At 41.7% G+C, this 16,664-nt stretch overlaps 1 long non-coding RNA gene across 1 annotated transcript; it reads right to left on the bottom strand.

Annotated features, from left to right (window-relative positions):
• Window positions 1–12,698: 12,698 nt before the first annotated feature.
• LOC117036373 (uncharacterized) lies at window positions 12,699–16,440 on the bottom strand. Its single transcript, XR_004425360.1, has 3 exons — window positions 16,345–16,440; window positions 13,516–13,677; window positions 12,699–13,316 (listed from the first exon to the last, which is right to left on the bottom strand). It is a non-coding gene; the product is annotated as an uncharacterized LOC117036373 (long non-coding RNA).
• Window positions 16,441–16,664: the final 224 nt, after the last annotated feature.

Here is a 16,664-nt window from a genome sequence, read left to right as displayed (position 1 = left end):
TCTCAGCTGATCAAGCTTCAAGTAACAAACAAATAAACAAACAAACAAACAAATGGGGCTTTCTAAGAGAAACCTTGATATTGGAATAAAGTTTATCAATTCAAAAATCGGAGCTAAACAAGAATGCATTGAGTAACAAACAAGGAAGATTGTGCTGTCACATTACATGCTGAGTAACTGAAGAGTCACAACTGTTTAACCACCAAATAGTTTAGGCCAGTTGGAAGAATTGCATAAAACCACAAAAGTATAATAGATTATAGCTTAGGGAAAGATCTGCAAAAATGTGCCCTCCACTGTATTCTGTGGTTACTGTTTATTTTTAACTTTCTTTTTGCTTTACTGTAGAACCAATGAACAGCAGTGCAAAGGAGACACAAAATCCAAGAACACACAGGCTGACTCCCCTTTTCTTCATGGAGGTACTTCTAAATTTGAGGCCCACAGCAGAGAGAAATTGGTCAGGTCAAAGGACCCCAAAACTTAGGGGTTTCCACTTTTGGGGCCAGCAGAGAAGGAAAGGAGGGAGCATGTTTGTCCCTATCTCCTGGACCAAACCTGGCTCCAGGTTTGGGGAGCCTCAGTTCTTGATGTCAAGTTACATAATATACGACTTATGTGGTTTTGCTCTTTTCCTTCCTGCACCAACAGGCTACGGGCAATGGCCAACTAGAAAGATACTCAATGAACTCTTAATGGAAGAAGGCAGGCGCACTTGATTCTTATCAAGATCCATGAAAAAATGTAATTTGCTAATTTAACTTCCAGAAGCTAATGGAAATCAAAGGCTAACAGCCTAAACAATTTCCAACTCAATCTCTGATTATAAAATCAGAGATCGTACCTGTCATCTTTATTTATAAAAGAGGAATCTGTCATCTTTCCCTTGTCTTTTCCTGTGATGACAGCTCAATGTGATTTCATCCGATGTGGATGAAAGTTAAATGTTCTTTAAAAAACAAGTTCATAAGAACAAGCCTAGCAGGTAGAAAAGGATGTGATTGAATTTTATTTTAAGAAGAATATTTACAAAAAATTAAATGAGGCATGTGATTCGAGGTGGGGAGGAAGCAAGAGAGAGAAACTTTCACTTTTAGCTTCATTCTGTTCTGAATTGTTTGAATGTATGTCAAGGATCAGGAAATCAACACAAAGGGATAAAAAGTGAATTCAGAAAGGATAAAATCTAGATAGTTTTCTCTAAGTGCTGTAGCTAACACGGCCCCATGCAGCACTCGGGGTCTCTCTCAGGAAGTCATATCCTTGCCCCATCAGGGCCAACCAGCACTTGTGAATTCTCTCCATTGGTCCCCCCATAAGAATCAGCTCAAGTTACAACTGTTGCTTAAGTCTGAGTTCCCCTGGTGGACTGGGAAATTTACAGAGGAAATTTGTACTTTATCAGAGAACAAAATTCTAAGCCACAGAAAAGAAACGGGTGGCGGGGGGACATAAATTGTAGACTATGGAAAAATTACTGGAATGAGAGTTGGGGGATATGCTTATAAAATTTCAAGCAATGTGTTGTTTTTGTAAGATAAGAGATTTTATGCAAAACAAATCAAATATGTGTGGTTAAAAACACAGGCTTTGTGGTCAGAGAGACCTGGGTACAAATGTTTCTCTGCCTTTTGCTTTGGGCAAGTTATTTGCCTCTCTAAGACACGGTTTTCTTACCTACCCATTAGGTACAATAAAAAGACAGCATTGTTCTGAGAAGTATATGAAAGTGCTCAAGAAAAGTAGCCATTAATCCAAAGCAATCTATAGATTCAGTGCAATACCTATCAAAATTCCAAGCCATTTTTTCCCACATAAATAAAACTAACAATCCTGAAATTTGTTTGTACGAAACCAAAAAAGACCACAAATAGCCAAAGCAATCTTAAGAAAGAAGAACAAAGCTAGAAGCATCACATTTCCTAATTTCAAACTATATTACAAAGCTATAGTAATCAAAATAGCGTGGGATTGGCATGAAAACAGACACATAGATCAATGGAACAGAATAGAGACCCCAGAAATAAACCCATGCACAGATAGTCAATTAATTAATGACAAAGAGTACACAGGAATATATGTTGGGGATTGTATATTTAAAAATATACATGTATAAGCCAAGAAAACACAAAAGGGAAGGAGCAGTCTCTTCAATAAATGATTATGAGAAAACTGGACAGCCACATGCAACAGAATGACAATGAACCTTACACCATACACATAAACTCAAAATGTTTTAAAGGCTTGAACATAAGACCTGAAACCATTAAACTCCTAGAAGAATACACAGACAGTAAGCTCACTGACATCAATCTTGGTGATGATTTTTTGAATTTGACACCACAGAGGCAACAAAAGCACACATAAACAAGTAGGACTATATCAGACTAAAAAGTTTCTGCACAGCAAAGGAAACCATCAACAAAATGAAAAGGCAATCTACTGAGTTGGAGAGAATATTGACAAATCATATATCTGATAAGTTGTTAATATCCAAAATACATTAAAAAAACTAATACAACTCAATAGCAAAGCAACAATCCATTTGAAAAATGGGCAGGGGATCTGAATAGACATTTTTCTAAAAACATACAGATGGTCAATAGGTATATGAAAAATTGCTCAATGTCACTAATCATCAGGGAAATGCAAATTAAAACCAGAAGGTGCTATTACCTCACAGCTGTTAGAATGGCTACTATCAAAAGAATAAGAAATAACAAGTGTTGGTGAGGATGTGGAGAAAAGGAAACCCTTGTGCACTATTGGTGGGAATGTAAATTTGTGCAGCTACTATGGAAAACAGTACGGAGGTTCCTCAAAAATTTAAAAATAGAATTACCATGTGATCCAGCAACTCTACTCCTGGGTATTTGTCCAGTGAAAACAAAAACACTAACAAAAAAATATAGGTACCCCATGTACATTGCAACATTATTTACAATAGCCAAGACATGGAAGGAACCTAAGTGCCCATCAATGGATGAATGAACAAAGAAAATGTCACACACACACACACACACACACACACGAATATTATTCAGTAATTCAGAAAAGGAAATCTTGCCGTTTGCAACAACATGGATGGGTCTTGAGGGTATTATGCTAAGAGTGGGAGGAGTGAGGGGGTGAGAGATGGGGGGAAAGGGGGGAGCTGGGGGAGAGGGGGACCGAGGGAGAGAGGGGGAGATGGGGGAGAGGGGGATGGATAGAGAGAGTGTGTGTGGGAGGGAGATAGAGTGGAAGTAGGGAGGGAGAAGGAGAGAGACAGAGACAGAGACAGAGACAGAGACAGAGACAGAGACACACTCTGGAAGAGACGGCAGAGGCAGGGGAGTCTGACCTGGGCAGTAGCCTGTGTAAGGTGGAGAGAAGGGGCAAGTCGTTGCCAGGATGAGTCACACTTCACCACACTAGCCTCCAGGGGGTGTCATCAGCCTGCAATATATCTGTTGCCTTTGCTGGCAAGTCGGCAGGAAGCCGGTGGACCTTGAAGGTGAAGACTGAGAGGATGCACGCCCCCACCATGGGCTGTGCAAGAATGAGGTGTTCCCAGTCAGAGCGGTGCCCGAATTTCCTGCTAACTAACCCTAGCTGAGGTAAGAACCTCCGCCTCCTAAGACTGAAGCGCTTTCATTCCTGCTTTAACTTTGCTGACCTCTTTTACTTTGGAAAGAATGACAGAACCTCATTCCAGCAATCGCTCAGGGATTGAAACCCTCAAGAGGAAGAACTCTGAAAGGCTGTTTACAGCAGGTAATCGTGAGGCCAGCCTCCCACACAGTGTCCCTGTCACCTGGCTGTCTTCACAGGGCACAGGGCCTCTTGGTCACCAGCTTGCATGAATAGGGAACTGATTGCTGAGTGCCACAAATATATATATATATATATTTGATTTATATTTGATTTGAAAAGTTCTGAGGAAAGAACTGTTACTTAAAAGGAGAGATTGGTGTGAGCACAGTGAACATCAGGGCCAGATTCCAAAACCACTAGGGGCTCGGCCTTTTCTCTACCTAAGAATGTGCCACAGAAAGCAGAAGGGGGGAGGGGGAGGGGACATCACCTGGTAGTGTAGGAACACCTGTGGAAAAGGGCCCGGCCTAGTCTTCTTGTCCCAAATCAGTGGGGATTGTTAAAAACCAACAACAACAACAACAACAACAACAACAACAACAGGCTCCAAATGGACTTGCTTATGCTAAATCCCAGGTCACCACACAGCGTGGACTCAGAGTTTCAGCTCTCCCAGACATGGAGTCTTAAACCAGTCCATCAGGAATCACCTCCCCAGCGCGAATTAGGTAACCTGCCCGACAGACCCCAGCATCCGCCACAGGAAAGCAACCCTGCAATCACCAGCCTGCTTTCTTTGCCCCATATTAACTTCTTTGTTCCCGCTCCCTTCTACCTATAAAAGGGTTTTGTTTTTATACAGATCCTCAGTGCTCCTTTCTCTCTGCTAGATTGGATGTTACCTTACTCAAATCGATGTTTGCTCAAATAAACTCTTAAAATTTTTAATATGCCTCCGTTTATCTTTTCACAGAATCAAAATGCATAGAAGTTGGCCCAGAGCTATTAATAGTTCTGGTGTTGCCCCTGGTGACCGCTTTGTGAACCAAGGTCCAAGGAAATCTGGACCTTGGTTTCCTAAGTTGTGACAGGATGACGCTGGGCTGTATCCAAAGTCCCTCCAGGCTGACACGTCAGGAGGGTGACAGTCACCACAGAGGCAGTACCAGTTCTCAAACTTTTTGCCCTCGGGACCCCCGTCACAATGCTTACAAGTGTTGAGAACTCCAAGCTTGTGTTTATATGGGTTATATCTTTCAATATTTACCAGAGGAGAAATTACAACTGAGAACATTTTAAAACACAGGACTACACAGGTACATATACAGAGTGATGATTTCATCACACATCACATATTCGCTGGAAATTTCCTCTTTGAGAATGAGAGTGAAATGTAATGACATCTTAGTCTGAGAATGAAATAGTTTTGATCCTCTAGAGCCCCCTTAAGGATCTCTAAAACCCTTGGGGTCCCCCAGACTGCACCATTGTGAGCACTACTGGGATAGTGAAAGCCCCTGGAGCCAGACCCAGCGTTGGAATCTTGGTTTTGCTACTTGCTGAGTATGTGTGTGACCTTGGGCCTATTACCCACTTTGGACCTCCATTTCCTGTAAAACTGCAATAATAAGAGTCTGTAACTCACAGGATTTTAGAAGGGTTAAGTAAAATAATGCATGAACAATACCTCAAAAAATGTAAGTGCTGCATACACATAGGCTATTATTAATCAACTAGAGATAAATTTTCATCAAAGTACATTTGGAAACTTAACAGAAAAAGAAGAAATAAAAGAGCACTTACTGAGAAACAAAACTGTGACGTTTTCCGGTGTCACCTGGAAAAGCAGGCTTGTGCGGGGAATTTCATGGGCCGTGAGGTTGACCTTCTGGGTCTCTGCGCTCGAGCTGTCCCTGCTTTTGTAGAGTCCACAGTGAGCGCCCTGGGCCTGGCCAGAACGTCATCTTAACTGACATTCAGAGTAACTGCTGCCCACCCAGGAGTTTCCCATTTATGCTGAAGGCTCTTCATTGGTAGTTTCCTCCACAGCCGCATGCGCCTAATTGAAAAATTTCCTTGTTTCAACACCTAAGCATCCCTCCCATAACTATGTGGGGCTTCTTTTGCTATTTGGCAGTCAGCACTGGTCATGACTGAGTGCCTGACATATAGGAATTTGGCGTCACACTCCATAGGTCTAAGGGTCTCGCCCAGACCCTTATCTCTGCCCCTTGATTTTTTCATTTGTCTTGGTTGACACAATGTGGTGGTTATGAAATCTGGATGAAAATTGGAATCATCTGGAGAGCTGAATAGCCCGGCTGGAACTATGTTGGTCCACTGAAACGCAGAATTTTAAAAACCACATATAAGTGGACTTATGCAATTCAAACCCATGTTGTTCAAGGGTCAACCCCACAGCCTGAGGCCCACTCCTCAGAGATTAGGATTTCACTCTCTCTGCTGGAGCTACCTGGTGATTCTGAAGTGGAGTAGGGCGTGAGAAGCAATGCTCCAATTGCCCGGTGTTTTTCAAAGGATCGTCCCAGGCCAGCATCACCAGCATCACCTGGAAACTTGTTAGAAATGCAAATTCTCAGGCCCACTCCAAATCTACTGAGGTGGGACCCAGGAATCTGTGTTTTACCAAACCCTCTAGGTGATTCTAAAGCACGCTGAACTTAGAGGCCGCGTGCTCTGGATTGCCGCACCTCCAGGACTTCCAACTTCTACCATCACCTCCATCAATTAGGTAAGCCTGTGAAAACAAAGTTTCAGGTTTCTGTCTTCCCAGGTGCAGATTGGGTGACATCATTTGCATGCAAAGTCGGTCTTCAGAGCTGCTGGTTCTTGAGTGAGCGAATAAACCAAAGGTCAGTAAATGTCACACCCACACACACACACACACACACACATTTAATTCAGCAAACATTTATTGCACACACATTTATTGAGGCATCAGGCTACTGCTGAGGGCATTACAGAAATAGGGAAGTCTCAGCCCTGCCTTGAAGAGCACCTAGTCTAACAGGCCCAAGGCACGGATACAAACAAGAAGGCAGGATCCCAGGGCCTTCAGAGAGATGTGGAGTTAGAGCAACGCTGAGATCACATGGTAGCTAATATAGATGGAGCACTTTCTGTGTGCCAAGCTGAGTGCAGGAAGCTGTGTGTGTAAATCTTCACAACCTCACTTACTCCTCACACTTAATCCTCACAACAACCTGTGGTGTAGGTTCCAGTACTATTCCCACGTTACAGATGAGGAAATGGGTTTACAAAGAGTGAATACATTGCAAGGTGGCACAGTTAGTAAGTGGGGAACCTGGATTTAAAGCCATGTCCGTCTGACTCCCAGCCCTCGTAAACATGTCTCTTCGTGTGCCACTTTCAGCATGCAAAGGGCATGATAAAGATTTTGGAACCATTTCCTAGCTAATTCTGAGAAAAGAAAACTTTCTTAAAAATTAGAGTTTGTGTAAATGGGTTGAGGTGATGGCAGAATTCAAACAGCTTCCGGTTAGACTAAGAGAAAACCAGAGGAAGAAAGCAGGTCTTGAATGTTCATACCCTTATCACCTGCAGAGGGCTTGGTGCCTAGAAGATGCTTCAGAACTCCTGGCTGAATGAATCCCCAGGACACAGTTTGCAGCCATTTTTCATGGCGTGTAGGAATCAAGCATCATGCCTGTTCTATCCCCATCTTTGACATGTAGACGAGGCTCTGATCCTCAGGAATCCTCAAGAACAAGCATCCTTCTGGGACAAACACCAAAAAGAAAATCAACCATACTAGCCTGCGCTAGCCTCCTCAACAAAGTTGCTAAAAAGAATGGAAAATATTTGCAAATATGTAAGATTATTTGAAAATTGGATTGGGTGAACCTAATTCTGTATTCTTAGTTTTTCTTACAGAAATTCTATTTTACTTTGGAAACAATAGGCGAATGTTTATAGTGAAGATCTATAGGATTGTCTGCCCAACACTCACCATATTTGTTTTTCTAGAAAGTGGCACCCATCCCACCCATGTTTCTCATGGGACGTGACATATAAGAGTTGACAAGAGTTGACACCCAATTCAAAGTGGGCTATTGACTTCTTTGCTTGGGATTCGACACTGAGAGTCTCCCTCTGATGACTGAAGCTAGAAGGTACACAGCACAAAGCTTGGTGCAAATGTTTCTGGCCACATGAAGTGATACAGTCTGTAATGAAAGAAAAGATGGCCGACGACACATAGACAGAGCGCCAGAGACGAGGAAGAGGGTTCTCCATGCTTTTGGAGAAACTGGCTTTAGTTATTCCTGAGACCCGTCTGCATCATCCCTGTTCTTTCCCAGGCTTGGGTTTTTCAGTATTTCCTTAGATTTTTAACTCAGCCAAGTCCTCTTTGAGATGAAGCTCTTTGGAATTCTGGCTCTGTCCCTTGTAACCACAGCCCTGACCAAAACAGGTGTTTGAGCAGCTTTAGAGTGATTAAAATGAACACAAAAAAGAAAACAAGCAATAGTTCTAACTTCTCATTTTTTGCCACCCTGGGTCTTTCTTAGCAGATGAAGTTCCATAGATATCCTCTAAGGGTCAGTTACGTAATTTTTTAAGCAAACTTTTAATCGAATTATAGCATTCAAAAAATATAAAACCCAAAGCACTGAGCAATCATGACTTTTCAGAAAATACACACACCTCTGTCACCTATACCAGCTCAAGAATCAGAGCATTTCCAGCAACCCAGAAGAGTATCCCCAGAATATCCTCTGTCAGCAGTATATCCCCACCTCCAGGTAGCCACTCTCCTGACTTCTGACATAAGTTTAGTTTTGCCTCTTTTTGTACTTGAAGGAATCATACAGCATGTTCTGTTTTGTGTCCGCCTTCTTTTTCATGTGTGAGACAAACCCATGTTGTTCATGTGGTTGTAGTTCGTTGTCATTGCTGAGTAGTATCCCCAGCTTTGTCTCCTAAATCTTATTTTTACTGACGGAAAGCAGGCTGGAGATCAGTACTGGGGACCTTGTATGAGGAGCTGTTTGTTCTCCCGATGATATATGGATCATGATGGTGAAAGATCTAATTCAGCAAGCTGCCTGGAACTTTGCAGGAGACAGAAATTGCACATAACAAAGTTGGAAGTTTTATTGAGATTATTATACTGCTCAGCTCAAGTGAAGACACAGGCTGCTTCTTTCCTATGAAGGAGGAAAAACAACGAAATGACCTGCCTCCTATCCTTGTTCAGAATAGAGCTTCTGAAAGAAAAACATGGCACAGCTCTCCTCAAAAGTGACCCTTCCAAAAACCTAATCAGACCGTGTATTGTTTATTTCAGCAAATAGCATTCAGTGACTCTACAGATAAATAACTCTTTAGTGCAATTTATGTCATGATTTCTGGAAGACAACACCATTCATCTAATTTTTTACCAAGCAGGCAAACAGTAATTTATCCACAGGACTCTTCTATCAGACCTTTCCTCACCAGCCCCTGAGATACAGATTCTGAATAAAATTTCCATCAATACCTGTAGTTTTCCTTCTTCTTCCTTTTTTTTTTTTATGAATTTCAGGTGTAGAAAACAATGTAATAGTTAGACATTTACACCCCTCACCAAGTTATTACACCCCCAATCTACTACCCATCTGACACCGTATATAGCATTTACAATTCCATTGACTATATTCCCAATGCTGTACTCCACATCCCATGACTATATTTATATGCATATGTTTAATTATAGTTGACATTCAATATTATTCAACTTCAGCTTCAGCGCAGTGGTCAGGCACCTACACAGTCTATGAAATGGTCTCCCTAATAAGACCAGTGCCCATCTGGCACACTACGTAATCTTTACAATATTATTGATGAGAAGATATTTGCCAACGATACGTCTGATAAGAAGTTAATATCCAAAATTCATAAAAAGTTTATATAACTCAATACCAAAAACAAAACAAAACAAAAAAGCCCAATTAAAAAACGGGCAGTGGACATGAACAGACATCTCTCTAAAGAGGATATACAGATGGCCAACAGACATATGAAAAAATGCTCAATACCACTAATCATTGGAGAAATGCAAACAAAAACCACAATGAGATACTATCTCACCCTGGTCAGAATGGCTATTATTAATAAATCCACAAACAAGTACTGGTGAGGATGTGGAGAAAAGGTAATCCTTGTGCACTTTTGGTGGGATAGCAGATTGGTTTAGCCACTATGGAAACAGTAGGAGGTTCCTCAAAAAAATGAAAATGGAACTACCTGATGACCCAGCAATTCTAATCCTGGGTGTTTATCCAAAGAAATCCAAAACACTAATTCAAAAAAATATATGTATCCCTATGTTTATTGCAGCACTATACACAATAGCTGAGACATGGAAACAATGGAAACACCCATCAATAGATGATTGGATAAAGAAACTGTGCTATGTTTATAAAATAGAGTATTACTTGGCCATAAAGAATGAAATCTTACCATTTGCAATGACATAGATGGATCTAGAAAATATTATGCTAAGTGAAATAAGTCAGATGGAGACAGACAAATACCATATGATCTTATATGTGGACTCTAAAGAACAGATTAAACAAACAAACAAGACAGAAATAGACTCAAAGATATAGCGAAGGTAAATGGATTAGAAAGCACAAAGCGAAGGTAAATGGATTAGAAAGCACAAATTAGTAGTTACAATATTGTCACAGGGATGTGAAAGATAATTTGAGGAATGTAGTTTTCCTTCTTTATACTCCATGGGAATTAAAATGCAAATAATTACAAGCCCAAATCAACCGGTTTAAACAATAATGAAAACATTCTTTTTCATCACAAGAAGTTTGGAGATGGGTTAACTTGGTTCAATGACATCAACAAGGACTGGATTCTTTCCGTATCAAACTGCCCATAGGAGAATACCCCAGGGATCCAAGGAGTCTGAAGCCATTCCAGGAGTCATATCCAGAAATAATACAGAAATGACAACTTCCTGCATAAAAGAAGATGTCTTCCCTTTCTCTCTCTCCCTCTCTCTCTCTCTCTCTCTCTCTCTCTCTCTCTCTCTCTCTCTCTCTCTCTCGTTCTCACTCTCGCTCTCTCTCCCTGGAAAATTTCTTTAGAAACCCAACACTTCTCATCAGCCAGAATGACATTCAAATCCACTGATAAAACCAACCAATGGCAGGGGGAGTGGGATTACCACACTTCACACAAAACAACAGCAATTGTCCCTAAAATTAGGAATAGAGTCCCCTTGCCTGAGTCACTTTCAAACAACATAATGGCTCTGCTGGGAAAGAAAAAAGGGAGAAAAATCACTGGGATGAAAACTACCCAACCACTGTTTTACGCAGTTCACCTCTTTGGCTTTCCAACATCCCTCCAGACACACTCATGCTCAACACATGTTCAAAGCACATTCATACTTTTACAAAATACACATGGTCCCTCCATGAGTGAAAATAAGCAGAAGTCTCACCAAGAAGAAATAAGATAAATCCAAAAAAACTCCCATTCAGAAAAGTGACCGGCGTCACTGGTCCACAGCACATACTATTTCCTGCAGAATAGGAATAGCAAGTACTATGCCCATGACACAGCCAATCTGGCTATCCTGGGTTCTGCTCTCCGGGAGGACCTCCCTTGCCTCCTGGCCTCCATGGCCACCTCTGAGGTGAGCATTGGAGAAGATGCCCCCTAGAGACTGCAGGGTTTAGCAGCCTACTTCCTGCTGGAACAAATGCTCTAGTCTCAGGACCACCTTAGGGCTTGAATGGTCCCAGACTTTTGTCAGTTAGGTTTGGAATTCACTTCTGGTCGATTCTAGGGACCCATAATGGCCAATAATCTTGTCTGAGTGAGATCTGTGGGTCCCACAATCCCTGACTCCTCACCATGCTTCTTTATGCTCTGCTCACTCTCAAGCCCAAAGTTTAATGGCCTCTACCTTGAGGCAATTGATACAAGAGCCATGTGGTGGAAGAAGGAGCCGAGCCAAGGAGGGGAAGCACCGCCTGGAAGCCCAGCCTTCCCAGGTGCATCTAAGCCAGACTGTGCCTCTTTTCTTGTGAAGAATGTTTGATGAGAGGTATTAAAGGGATTTAAGTAGGGAATCAGATTTTCATTTATCTCAATCCTATCAGTCTTACCTCCTGCTAAATATCTTTCTTTTCTACCTCTTTTTTTTTTAATCAATTTTGTACAAAATTTGGATTTCTAACCTTGAAAATCTCCAAAGTATGGGACTTTAAGTCAACTTACATTGCAGGTTATAGGCAGAAAGAGTCTGTATTGCAAAACTCTATTTTCTTCCCTTTCTGCATTCAGTCATGCCACTTTTCATCCAAACTTGCTCCTTAGACTATTCCTTTCTGGAAAGCTGCCAGAAATAACCAGCATGTGCCAATACCCCCAGTTTTCCTACGATTATCTCTAATCCAACAGTGTCTGCAGGCACGTGATTGGGGGCCTGAAATCCAGCAAGTGATGACTTGCCAAATGCCACAGACTCAGAAATTTTGAAATATGGCTTTTGCCATTACAAAATGCATAAGAGCTGCATATAGGAAGAAATGAGTGAGTTGACCACCAGCAGAAGCCAGGAACTATTATACCTCAGTTCTCGGAATAGCAGGTTTACATTTTCTTCTCATACATGAGTACGCTCCAGTTTCCCCTGCCCACTGTACCTTTCCAGAAATTGTTTTACAATCTACAGCAAAGGGAAGCTCTTCTACTCACAAGCAAACACATATTTGAAAAGGGATTGGGATACACATTTTGAAAACAAGGTGAATCACAGCAGTCGATGTAAAATAGGTATCTGAAAATAGATTAAGAAACACTTCTTACCAAAGGAGAGGGACCATATTTTAATCAGAAGGACGAAAAGAAATGTAACAGTGAGAATTTCTTTGTTCATGAGACTTTTCACTTTTAGAAAACGTGACATGATGTTCTGTCCATCACGGACGGTCCCAATTACCGTTTGTTTTAAGAAGGATGCTTGTCTTCATCAGGATTCCACTAATGGCCAATTGACTTTCCTCCATGCTCCCTGGGAGAAATATTAGTGTCGATGCACCATTGAGCCTTCTTATCTTTACACCGTTATTCAACACTTTAACCTGGCAACACGCTGCACCAACAAGGAAATCACACCGAATCCCAGAGATCTGGGAAGTCTTGGCAGTCCCAGCATTAACACAAGCACCCCAGGACTTAACACCTGGTTCTGGCAGTACAATTCTCACCATGCAAGAGTTGGACATTTTTTTACGTTATGTAAGCCAAATCAAATTTCTTTTCAGAAGTGACTACTCCTGTTTGGTTCTGGATTGAATGTTAACCAACTCCCTTTATACAAGTTCAGCACATTTGATCAACACAGAGCTATGTTCCAAAAACAAGGTTGATATGATATATCATGTTCACCGAGTCATCTCTTATGGTTAGCGTGTTCCTGGCACATGGTAGGTACTCAATAAATACTTAGTGCACACATGAATAGATGAAAAAAGACATGCCCACTCAGTGGCTCGAACAGCATTGGCTTTGAACATTTCATTGGTCACGCTGAGTTGTTCACAGTTCACTAACAACGAGGAGAGGAGCCAGACATAGAGAAGTCAGATTCTTATACATTGGAAATCGTTTATCATTTCATTCCATTTCTGAGTCTTGCTTTTCTTGTCAAATAGTGTCCGTCAACATCTATTCCCTCCTGGGTAGAGCTGTAGGCAAAGAGCAGAAAATTAACATTTCTAGAATGAATCTCTTTCTACATTTTTCTTCCTCCACCCCAAATATCTGAATCTGAGCCAGGTGGCCGTTGCTACTGCAATGATTGGCCCCAGTGAGGCTCTTTAAATTCTGCCTCTCCTTCCTCCTCCAATCTCAGAAATAACTCCAATTCCACAGCATTGATCTTACCACAGGTATAGTTGTTAGTATTACCAGTTGCACACACACAGCTGTAGAATTACTAAAAACACATGGCTCGCTTTCTCATTTTGCCTCATCATGAGTTCCTTGCAGGCGGGCAACCATTTGCAGTCCTAGCTTCTGGTATAGTGCCAAGTCCATAATACACATCTGTCAAATGAAATAATAAATGAGTAAACAGCAGAGGTACATTTTTTTACTCCTCTGTGAACTGAGAATTTAAAAAGGTAAACAAGGAAAACTGGATAAAATTTCTTTCCTCAGTATAGAACAAAGAAGAGAAAAGAAAGGGAAAAGTCAGTACTTAATTAGCTAGAAAACCAATGACGGGAAGAAGTCTAATTGTCTTTGGGGTTTATCATTCTGGAGAATGTGTTTAGCAAATGAAAATTCCTTCTCATTAAGACACAATGTCTCTGTCCCTTCCCTGTGAATCTGGGCTTATCTGAGTGACTCAGCTGTCACCAGTAGAATGCAGTGATGCAGCGTAACGTCTGAGGCTAAGTCAGAAAAAGCCATAATGCTTCCACCTGGTCCTCTTAGGACACTCCTTCTGGGGAAGCCTGCCCCTGCCACCATGGAAGAAGTCCAAGGGGACACTGCACTGGAGAAGCCACATATAGGCTTCTGGTCAGCCCCAACTAAGTTCCCAAGCAACAGCCAGCCTCAGCTGCTGGTCATGTGCGTGAGTCACCTGGTGGACATCCAGCTCAGTTGAGCCTTTGGATGACTGCAGTCCCAGACAACATGTGAAGGCAACAGCTTGAAAGTGCTCTGTGAGAACTGCTGACTTGCTTCTAAATCTGACTCAAAATCATAAGCAAAATGAAATGGTTGTTTTAAACAGCTGAATGTGGGGGCAATTCATTATCCATTAATAGTAACTGGACCAGTTGCCTCTGGGGATTATTACTATAGCAAATCCTTGCATTTTTCTCTCATATTTCTAAAGGGGGTAGTTGAGCCCTCTGTCAATTTTTAGAGCAAGCATACACACAGACATAGAAGCACACCATTTATGAGTGAGTATAAACAGCATCTGAGTTGGGAGCATGAGTGAAAAAGGTGAAGGGATTAAGTATAAATTTCCAGTTATAAAAACAGTCATGGGATGCATACAGCATAGGGTACATAGTCAATAATATTGTAATAACTATGAGTGGTGTCAGATGCGTACTAGACTTCTCGGGGTCAGCGCCTTGTAAGTCATATAAATGTCTAGTCACTGTATACCTGAAACTAATATAATGTTGTATGTCAACTGTAAGTGAAAAGTAAAGTTATAAAAAAAATATCTGAGCTTGTGCATGCAGAACCCATCAAAATGCAAATTAAAATCACAGAGGACTTCTGGAATGGAAGCAGTCTTTCCTTAATTAGGGCAAGAAATGCAAAACCTGTTTAAGATGAGAGTCAAAAGAGTAATTATTAGAGGCTTAAACGAAGTGATGTTTCTTAGTTACTGAACAAAGACTTGGTTACTAGAAAGGCTCAGAAATTATTCTCCCCTGAAAGGAAATGAAGATGAAAAAACATTCTCAGAAAACATCTTGTGTCTGAAGCCAGCTCTGCCCCCATGTAGGGCCGAGATGCTGACTTCATCCCCTGTAACAGCCCCATGACTAATCTCTGACAATTAGTGCAAACTCACAGATATTCTCTCCATCCAAAGCAACAGTAGGAAACCTTTCCATATGGCCAAATCTTTCCACAGTCAGGAGGCTTTGCAGGATTCATAAATTAAAGCTTTCACTAGCACAAAAGGAAAGAATCACACATGTGACTGGTTGTTCTTCCTTTTTTTGTTCCCCTTGCCATTAGAAACGTGCCCCATCCACGTGCAGCTGAGGAGGCAGCTTCCTGAGGCTGTGGCCTTCCTTGTCTGCCGTTTTCTGTTCAACCTTCAGCAGTCCCCACATTTGGGAAGGATTGGCCCAGCCTGGCCTGAGGGGCAGTTAAAAGAGGCCTGAGCTGTCCTCACATATCTGTCCTCCCAGCCTGGTATGCCCAAAACCAGAGCAGCTCCAGGCCAAGAGCATAGGAGGCAGGGGTTTGGTTTCCGGGAATAGCTCCTGCTCAGCAAGCAGCTTCCTGTAGCTGTTTCGGGGATGGATAACTGAGAACTGTAACCCATTTCTTGGTAGCCCCCCACTTGAGCAACCTCCTTGCGAAGATTCCTTAGCCATTCATAGAGGCAGTTACTTACAAATTGTGCTCTAAAAAGCCACACTGGACATGCCTAGGGGTCACCACAGAGAATGGAGGCTAGGAGAATGAGGTGAGTGGAACTCTGAGCCCCCCGCCCCCCGCCCACATGACAACCAGAGCACCTCAACTGTTTTTTCTGTTTTCCATATTTAGCTTGAAATATTTCATTTTTAGAAAGAAAAAAAAAAGGTGCTACCCCTGAAAATTATTTGGAAACCACTGCAGAGTAGAAGGAGGATAAGCTTTGGAATCAGAAGGGCTTAAATCCCAGCTCTATCCCTTACTGACACTCACTGAATGTCTCTGACCTCAATTCTTCTGTAAAATGGGGATAACAATGCCAAACTCCCAGACAAAGGGAGGATCCAAAGAGATGATGTGTTTGGAGATTCTGGTGTACAGTAGTTGCTCAATAAATAATGAAGGTTGAGACTTTAAAGAGTCAGTAAATATTACTCTCTTTTTCTCTGTGTAAGTTCTGATTAAATTGAGAAAAAGACACAAGAATCAGACAGATAAAAGCCAAAAGGAAGGAGATGTTTGGAGAATGAGTTTTAGCTCTGTGGCAACAGAGGGCTTTCTCATACTGTATCCCAGAATTAAACTTACCCATGAATCACATGTAGAGCTGGAAATCTGCAGGCTTCCAGGGGGAGGGTAGGCTCTTTTGTATAATTTACAACATAGAGAATTTCACTGCAGAAAGGCGGACCTCAAATAAATAAATAGGAGGAAGAGGCTGAGTCACACATACTCAGTTCTCCCGAACTCACTAACAGATAAATCACCCAGGGCCATCATGTACAGTTGTACATGAGAAATATGAATATGTAAAAGCTACAGGTTCCCATTGGTTTCTTCATCTGGGATGATTGCTCTAGGACTTGACAGATTTCACACAAATACTGGTCCATATGACATAAGTCCTG

This window comes from Rhinolophus ferrumequinum, chromosome 16, assembly GCF_004115265.2.
Source record: "Rhinolophus ferrumequinum isolate MPI-CBG mRhiFer1 chromosome 16, mRhiFer1_v1.p, whole genome shotgun sequence".
Lineage (NCBI taxonomy): Eukaryota > Metazoa > Chordata > Mammalia > Chiroptera > Rhinolophidae > Rhinolophus > Rhinolophus ferrumequinum.
Note: the sequence above shows the minus strand (reverse complement) of the source record. Positions and strands in the feature narration are given on the sequence as shown.